Here is a 9,762-nt window from a genome sequence, read left to right on the forward strand (position 1 = left end):
CAGAACATAAGGCAGAAATTGGCCATTTGGGACAACAAACAAAAGCTGTATGGTCTGCAGCAGCAGAAGAAAATGGGTTGCTGAAATTCTTTTAATTGCTGACAAAACAACGGCAGAATTATCCTTGCTCACACTAGGATAGGAAATAACTCCCCCACCCACACTCTGTTAGTCTCACTTGAAAACACACAGCGGTGATGCTAACGACAATCACAAAGCTCCTCACAAGTCCTGTTTTGAACTTAGGAAGCGAGTGTTTGCAATCGGGTGCCGTGTAAAAGTGGCTGCCACCTCCGTCTTGCGGTTACCTGTCACATCTGTGCAGTGCCGGAGCGCCTCTTCCCCTTACAAGAGAAACTATTTCAACCTGCCTGCCCTGTTTGATCTGCTGTGGCCTTTCAATGCGGAGGCTGCATCAAAAAGCTGCTGGGAACTTAAAAGCTCCATCGCCTCTCTCCATCTCTCTCTCTTTCTATTTTGCTCCCATCCTCTTTCTCCATCTTTCCCTCAGTCTGTTTTGTTAAACACTTATTTCACTGGCTGATCAGAAAAAGATGTTTCATCTCCATATAGTGCAACCACTGCACCTATGATGGGGAGAACTGTCATACCTTCTATAAAAATGGTTACCACCACATTACGATGCTCATTCAACAGATAAATTCATAGTAAATCTGTTGGCATGTTATAATTTGAATCAGATCTTTCCTTAATTAAAAGACAAACCCTGCAGAGATAGAGAAAGGTTTATCAACACCTCATACCTATAAACAAGTATGTGACCTGGAGCAAAGTTTAAAGAGGTCTACCACTCTGTTGTTCCCTACACATGCAAGCCTACACTAATCAGATAAACTGCTATCAGATAGAATTTAAAACAACTTGTGTACAGTATGTGGGATTCAAACTGGTATTTTGCCATGTAATATCAGCTTACTTGGCAGCCTAATCATCATCAGCTCAACAGGAGAGAGCGTGACTCCATCACTGTTGGCCTGGTGGCTCCTGCTGGGGCCGCCCATACAGCACTTAAGTGTAGACTCGGAATAAAAACCTGAAATGCCACTTTCATTACATGCCATGGACATTTTATGATAGCACACGTTTCCTCTGGGTATTTCTCAAACCTTAAAGACTTAAACCAGCCTTGTCAACCTGCTTTATTGTCATTCTATTTCCACCTATCCTCCCTGGTGTTTTTTTTTTTTACAAGCACTTGAGGTGTGTGTTGGCTCAATGCAGAAGGACTGCAGGGTGCATCGCCAATCGTCTGTGGCTCTGTCGGGGTCTGAACCACTGAGAGCGGAGAGCACAGATAAAGCTCCAGCACCACCCCCCACCTGACCTCCCACACACACACACACACACACACACTCCCTGTGGCGATCGGTTTTGCCCAAACACATCGGTTTCCAGCTAGGCAAGGTGGCGAGCCTGCAGAGTCCACTCTCACTTATAATGTGGCTCATAAAGCTCAGTGTCAAGGAAGCTCCACAACAAATAGATTCAGTCATGCCATCCAGCCAAGCCTTTAAACATTATAAATATATACGTATAACAGGTTAAATCCCAGATAATCCTTTGAAATCATCACCAGAACTAGTGTCACATCCATTATTTATGTTTAGTAACATAACTCCAGCATCAGTCCCCTGATTAATAAGTGTAATCATAACTTTTACATGTTGGAAAACAATACATGAAAGTATGATATGGCTGCTTTAGAAATGTGACTGAGCACCACACACACGATAAGTGTCACCCCAGACTTCCCTTTAAATAAGACTGAACGCTGATTACAGCATCCGTACAATGCCTGTAATGTGCTGAAAGGTGGAAACATAAAGAGCACGAAGAAAGGATGATCTCCTCTAAGAACAAATTAATAATAAAAGACTCCGAGAATAAACTAGGTAATTAGGTTACAGGCAGCTCAAAGCACATGAAGCACCGCCGCCGTCGGAGTCTGATTCTGACTAATTTCGAGCTAAAACCTATGAAAACACTGTGTCTGCGGGTGGAACAGGAACTAATATGTTCCAAAGTCATTATATCACCACAACCATGCATGCAGTCACTTTGAATGTCACGCCTCTACCCCAAAGTGAAGGTGACGTTCAGGGTTTCTGCCTTATCAACGCGTCCCAGCACAAGCACATGATACACACACACACACACACAGGTTAAGAAGTATTTCTTCCCTCCATAAGCATCTCTTTGAATCTCTCCATAGCTCCCACATCGTCTCTCTCTCTCTCATGCACACACACACACACACTCATCCTCACAAGTTCACCCCCGAGTGAGATAAGACGAGAGAGAGAAGGAGATGAGAGGAGGTTCACAGAAGACTCTCTCTCTCTTGCGCACACACACACAACCTAAATAGATTTGTTCTATGTGGTTGGCTGCCCAACCGGTGGCTCGGTGCCCATAGTCTCTGAAAATCAGCTCGTCTGCCTCACCTACGCATTTCAAGTCAAAAATTCATAAGGTGACACAAAACTGTCAAAGCATGTTGATGCTACTCCAAAATGATGATGCTATGTGTGTGTGTGTGTGTGTGTGTGTGTGTGTGTGTGTGTTTATATGTGGGTGAGTGAGGGAAACATACATACACATGCATGTGCGTATGCACTCACACAGACATCACTGAAGAAAACATGCACAAGTCCTCAGACTCACAGGTCAAGCTCTACATACAGCTGCACACATATTTAAACATTTGCATTTTGCAGACACACAGCTGCACACACAAACACACACACACACACACAGTCATCATATTAGACACATATGTACAATCTATCATTTACATTAAACGACTCCATTCAAACCTTGTAAAGGTTGAATTCACGGCAGAGCTGCTGCATTTCACTGCATCAGCTTGTACAGGTGTACCTAATAAAGTGGCCAGTGAGTGTACGTGTGCGCGCACAGTAAAAACCAAGTGTGTTTCCAAGTTGATTTACTCCCTACAGCGCAGTTTCAACGATTTACACCGGGTTCAGTCCACATTTCCAGCAAAGAATCATCACAATCAACTACAACAGCCGCCACACATCTGAAACTCCAATAATATTCTTACAGGCTCTTGTATGCCTGCAGCCTGCCCGAGGTGCTCAGCAGAGGGTTTAAGCAGACTACACCAGTCTAACGGCATCACTAGAATATAGAGACAACCTTCCTATAACGCTCCTGCGACCATAAAGCGCTGAACATTAAAGTTCAGACATGTGAGACACTAACAGCCTGTTCATTCTGCCACTTCGCATCCCGAGTCCGCGGCTCCTCGTCGTTGAGGCAAAGAAATCCTTCACCTTCAACAACTTGACCAGTTCCGCCAGAAAAAAGGGGGCTATGATCAGTCAGGTCAGAGATAGTCCATCCGCACCCTCGGCTTGAGCCTGACTGTTTGTCCCCGGGTGCGCAACACAAGCCACCAGATGTTCCGAAGCGCAAATATGACACAACACAAACCCTGGTGTCTCCTGTGGCACGGACAGGTCCATGTGTGCTCTTGTTAGGAACAATCACGGAAGAGAGACATCATCAGAGGGAATGGAGGAAGAGGAGGAGAGGGAAGAAGAAGGATCGGAGAAGGAGAGGAATGCCATCAACATTTCGGATGTTGGAAAACCCTCCAAGACGAGCGGAGAGATGATTAACAACCACAAAAAGTTTGGCTGTACTTACTGATCGAGCCGTCCTTCGCGTTCGTCCTGTATGGCATGTTATTAGGATGCAGGACTTGCAGGAGAAGACATTTCCATGACCGGGGGGCTCGTCAGATAGAGGCAGCAGCACCGGTTCCAAAGCTCAGCTCTGCAGTTCCGTGCGCACAGGAGAGCAGCGCTCAGCATGAATGAAAGGAGAGTTGCGGTTAGTCTCCGGCATCCCTTTGGCAGAGAGAGAGAGGGAGAGAGAGGGAGAGAGGGAGAGGGAGAGAGGGAGAGAGAGGGGTTAGTGACAGGAGTGCGCCCCCTGGCTGCGCACCTACGTTACAGCAGGTCGCAACACGCACTGCTCAGTAGCGCGCATAGGTGGCAGCATTGGTCCCGGCACCAGCTGGTCCTGTTTGTCTTCATGCTCCGTAACGTGAAGCTCATTAATGACGTGATAATGGTTGTTTGACATGAATCACGTTATTTGAAGGATATACTTGATAAAAGCTGCTGTTCAGCTTCAACTGTTTCTCCTGTCAGTGTGTGGTTCATGCAGAGCGGCTCTGCTGTGTTTTCATGTCTCTCTGCGGCTCAGCGTGCATGTGTGTGTGTGTGTGTGTGTGTGTAAGAGTATTTTCTTGTGTATGTAGAAATGTAAATGTGTTTCCTGCATGAGTGTGAGTGTACATCAATGTGTTGTGTGTCTCTGTGTGTCTATTCAATAACATTCACTGCTGAAGGTCAACTCCCTTGAAACTTGACAAATCATTTCTATCGGCAGTGTTGGCCTTGTCTGTTACATCAAAGACCACAGGCTGCTGTGGCTAATTTAGCGCAGACTTTCACTCTAAAACATCAACTCCTCTCAAAGCAGTTTCAAGCTGATATTGGTTTTAAAGATACTTTAGCAACTCTGTACCTCCACGAGGCACGTTAACCTCTTTTAGCTCCTCGTTTTCTGGGTGTACAGCACATTTATGAACCGTGTTGGAATCCATCCTGGAGGAAAGATCCCTCCTCTGTTGCTCTTCCTCAGGTTTATTCTATTATTTTCCCTCTAATCTTTTTCAATGAGATAGATGTTTACTATATTTTCATACTGTGTTCTCAGGTCTCTAACTTGTTTCTGGATACAGCTGTCAGTTGCATACCTGGCCAACACACCAGGTGATCGTAATGACATGTTTTAAGGATGGTTTAAAGTAGCCCACATACAGTAGGTATAGTGATGCTATTGTTAAGACTTGATGGCGCATTCAAGGCAGCTCAGAAACTTGACAGTCCAAATTTAGCAGCATACAGTAAATAGCCCCGTTTACCCTTTGGGTAAAACATTTCTAACGCTTTTTGCCAGTTGACAGATCTTTTTCAAGGCAAGAAACCACCCGTGTAAATAATAGATAGCTGAACTGACTTTGGCTGCTTCCGTTTCAGCATCCCGCTACTTTGCATGCTGGTCCACTGTCACATTATTATGGTTTACGGAGACAGTTAAATAGAACATAGCCATTACCAGTGTGATTAGTAACATCTGTGCATTTCCTTAAATAAGTCAAAATGTTTGCAGTGAAAATAACTATTTAAATATTCAAATGTCAGATGGGAGATGTTACACAAATGCACCATCATTGAGATGTTAGGTAATGCTCCTTGTCTGTCATTGAAATAATAATGACAACAATAGGGCTTGGACACTTTAATTATTCAAAACAAAGTATTACCGTCATGTGCAAGTTCATTTAAATAAAGTATTGGGTGATAATGGAGTTCAAAACATTTGCCAGTGTAGCACTATTCCTAATTTACGCATTCAGTGGTGTAAGACACATTTTCCATTGTGAATTCTACTGTAACCCTTAACCCAACACTTGGAGAGGAAGTAAAAGGTGAATTTGCACCATTGTTCGTTTGTCTTCAAACCCTAAAACCTACATTCATCTGCACGTTTGTGCATCATGTCTTCATTCTGGGGCCCTGCTGCGACCTCCACTGTCCCCTTGTGCATATTAAATGTTGATATTCTTGCCCATATTAGTGATGACTAGGGAGTTTTCATACAAGGAGACAAGGTGTCAGGTTCCTTCTCTCTACACTGAGGCAGAGGATGTGGTTACACAGATAATACTCTGCTACTCACATTACTGTACATGTGCATGCATATGTGCACGTGTGTATTTGCTGCGACACTGCCGGTCTCAGAATTCCTTTTCCTTTCTCATCCTGAAAACATCTGAGTCATCCACATGTGCTCAGTTCTGCTTGTGCAGCTGGAATCTATGAATAAAAACCAGAAATACGTTAAATGAGATCACATGTGAAGATTTGTGCTTTTTGATGTTAAAAACATGGATCAGATCCAGCTTGAAGTATAAGTTGCCTAATTTATTGGTCTCACAGATGTTATCACATCTTTAAGCTACACAGATGGAGTTTAATTTCTTGAGTTATTAAAATAAGTAAGTAAGACAACGGAAACTACATTATATGACCATAGTGCAGCTTTTACAGTCATGTTGTTGACTGTTATTCTCACAGTCGCTGAATTTCTTTACTTTAAGTTAGCTTGACTTTATTTGGACATACAGTATGTTACTGTACTGCAGTCTTGTTCTTTCTTTTCAAACCCACCTCATGGCGTTTTTAAGATAGGGGACATTAGCTGAACCTTGACTAAAAACATTAATTTGTAGTATAATACAGTTGTTAATGTGTGCATCGTTCCTCAAGTTTAATTCCAATCCAATGTCGACTAGCTCATATTTATTTCCAACAACTTAGAAAAAACTGCCTCAAAGTCTTCTAGACAAACAGCTTAGAACAACAAATGGATAGGGGCCACTTTCATATAATGGTTTAATGATTTAGGCTGCCAGGAGTTTAATCATCGCATCAACTGACAAAAAAATAAATGTTTGACATTAAGTGCAAATACTAAAACAAGTATAATAGCTCAGGATGTTGGTGAGCATAGCTTTTCAGCGCATACTGTACATGAAGCGGAAGCGCATGGTGTGAATGAAAATGTGTTTCTCTATCTCGCTCGTTTTCTGGTGTGCTTGTATCTTCCTCCATCTCTACCACCTTCCAACAGAGCTTTGATCAACGCCTATTTCACAGAATAAACTGATTCTGATGCCAAATCATAATTAAAATCTCTACAGAAATCCGCCTGTAAAAGAAGCCAATTAGGCATTTGAAAAAAAAAATGTCAGTGTTTTTGCTTTTTCTTGCTTTTAGACACGAATTAAGTCTCTTAACTTTTGTGCTTATGAGTTGAGGTCTCTGTGTCTGTTTAATCTTTGTTTTTTGAGTTTATTTAGTTTCACTTAGCGGATTCTTTGTGAGGTTTTTTATTTTTATTTTTCTTTTTTTGATCAGTGAAAAAAATCACAGGGATCCTTGTGATGTTAGTTTCGACTCTGCGCACAAGTACAGGAGCAATTACAGAGAGAAAGGGAAGAGGAGTAGATGGGAAAAGAGACATGTGAGAAGTAGGGGAAGGCAATCAGAGAGATAGAGAGGAAGGGAAAAAGAGATAGTGGCTGGAGGAGGGAGTCTTTTAGTAGAGCAGCTCAAAGGACAACCAGGCTTCTTTGCTCTTGTTTTGTCCCTGCTTGATCCCTATCGCACGTGTGGTGCACAGCCATGCACAATGTGCAGGTGTAACCAGAGAAAACCACACATGGGGTTAAAGGGCCAGACTTCTTTCTAGCTTCCTCCTTTTGTCTCTCTTGGATGCGTCTGTAATTATAGCCAGGCCAGTGATGAATAGCAGGGGAGGCTGCTAATGCTACGGCTAACTGGAAGCTGTCAGCCTGATACTGTATGTGTGAGCGAGGACCCCGGTGAACAACATCTAAACAGACAACAAAGTGACTGGTTTCTGACCATATCGTTTCCACGGCCGCAGCAAGACAGAGCTGGACTAAAGATACTGTTTATCTGCAGCTTTACAGCTGTTCTTTGCTGCGGTCATTGTTTCCTCTCACTCCAGTCCTAAACATGTCCCTGTGCAGCATTTATTCTGCTTCTTTTTGATTCATTTAATCACTGATCTAATATCAAATGAACCTACACGAGCTGTGATCACTCACCGCCCAATAATTAAACCTAAAAGTTACAGGTGCACAATGATATTGGTTTAATTTACTCACAGGATGTTGAATAAAGTCTATTTGAAAATAGCAGTTGTAATGAAGTTTGTTAGCATTGGAAACAGTGTAAGTCCCCATCCTCACCAAATAATTGGCCTTCAGTCAATATATGGTGTGTATCCTGTAAAATCGTTTACGCATCATTAGAGGAGCTTTGCATTTCAGAAGGTTTACGAGTCTACAACACTTGCTGTGCTCTTCTATTCTGACTTTACTTTGGCCTCTGGATGTGATCTGTGCAATGACACAAATAGGTTAGAAAGACATTCAGGTTAGGAGAGTGAATGCTTTTGAGATCATGTTGTTCACGTAATTATACAGACAGAGAACATGAAGTAGGGCGGACGCTGTGAATTATTTTGTTACAGTTAGTGAAGTCGTTCCCGTCTTTAAATAAAGAGCTGTCTCACTACAGGATGCAGTGTCGAAAACATAAATGTCCCCAAACAAACACAAACAAACATAAACATCAGAGGTTCCACCCTCAATATTTCAGATTTCAAGAAAAGAACGGTGTGTTTTTGTGTGTGTCCAATCAGTCCTCTAGAAGGGATTCCAGCTGTGAGGACCACCACACACACACACACACACCTCAGTGTCTTCTGATTTATCAGATGCTTGTTTTGCTATATAATTGCGGCTTTTATAGATATTCCATATCAAGTCATACGCTCAAAGCATTTCAGTGCTTTTCTTCTTGACATTGCCGTCCTCTGATTCAAACACCTGATAATTACATTTTCATCATTTATGTTACAGTTTTAAAAACTAGCGCTGACATATTGCTGCTGGATTATAAATACATCTTATTCTTGTGGCTCACTAAGTGTAAATAACACCAGTGCATCTCCAAGAAAGTCTAAATCATTTTTCTTGACATTTATTTACCAATTACACGCTCTGATGCACGTAAACACTAACGTCATCAGATAAACAGCTCATTTGGAAATCTGACCTGGAAGGAATTCATTTGAAGTGATGGTATTGTAACTGTAGCTGCACCCGGTGATGGATGTTGCTCATGTTGTCGCGTTGCATCCATACAAATGTGTCTGCTGTGCATCAGCTGAAAGCAGCAAGGACTTACTGTATGCTGTTGCATTTGGTTCAAAATGATGCCGGAAAATGCTCCCGCACAATGTGACCAACAGCACTTTTACTACAAGGTAAGCATTAAGTTTCATTATTCTACATTTCACAGCTCACACAGTTCAGGTCTGTGGTTTCTGTCATGAAACATAAGGCAAATCATTTTGGCATAAAACTCTGGGGTTGGCGATGGGACCTATTCAGGGGAAAATGAATGCTTGTGGATGACACAGCAGGGAAGCAGCAAAATGAAATTGTAATAGAAAAAATACTGTTGATCATAATTGCTGGTGTGCATTTCCCCCCAAAATTTCCCTGTGCATCTTCCTCCAGCAGGACAACATGTGCAATTACTGTGTTTCTCCGGGACAAATTTGACTTGGACCTTGATATCGCCTCCTCCCCTTCTTATTCTTTCCTTCTTCCCTCCTCCCGTTTTTATCCCCCTCCTCCTGATCAGGACCAATTTGGAGTGGCAAGGCGATGGTTATCTAAATGCAAAGTGATGCTGTAATAGCGCTCACCAAGGAGGCATAAACGACTGGTGAGATGCGGAGATGGAGGGATGAGGGGGAGCAGAGAGAGGAGGGGTGTTCGTAGGACAGATACAAAACAGGAGGTAGAGGAGGAGCACAGGGAGAGAGAAGGTAGAAGCTGGGCAGCACAGGGATGTCTTGAAAGGAAAGTACAAGGAGAGAGAACAAGACGAGGAAACATGAGAGAGTGAAAAACAAAAGGGAGAGAGAAAGAAACAGGAAATACAAATTAAAATAATATAAGAGAGATAAAGGAGAAAAGAAGACTGATGAGAAGAGAGAAGACAATAACGTGAGGAGTTAACAATCCATGTGTAC

At 42.6% G+C, this 9,762-nt stretch overlaps 1 protein-coding gene across 2 annotated transcripts in view; it reads right to left on the reverse strand.

The window, feature by feature from the left end:
* The window catches only part of LOC113167221 (plexin-A1-like), a 204,228-nt gene extending 200,381 nt beyond the window's left edge, over window positions 1-3,847 (reverse strand). For both annotated transcript variants that reach the window (XM_026367642.1, XM_026367641.1), the window contains exon 1: window positions 3,697-3,847. The gene's annotated coding sequence lies outside the window, so the exon portion shown is untranslated. The remainder of the gene's footprint in view (window positions 1-3,696) is intronic.
* Window positions 3,848-9,762: the final 5,915 nt, after the last annotated feature.

Source organism: Anabas testudineus, chromosome 7 (assembly GCF_900324465.2).
Source record: "Anabas testudineus chromosome 7, fAnaTes1.2, whole genome shotgun sequence".
Lineage (NCBI taxonomy): Eukaryota > Metazoa > Chordata > Actinopteri > Anabantiformes > Anabantidae > Anabas > Anabas testudineus.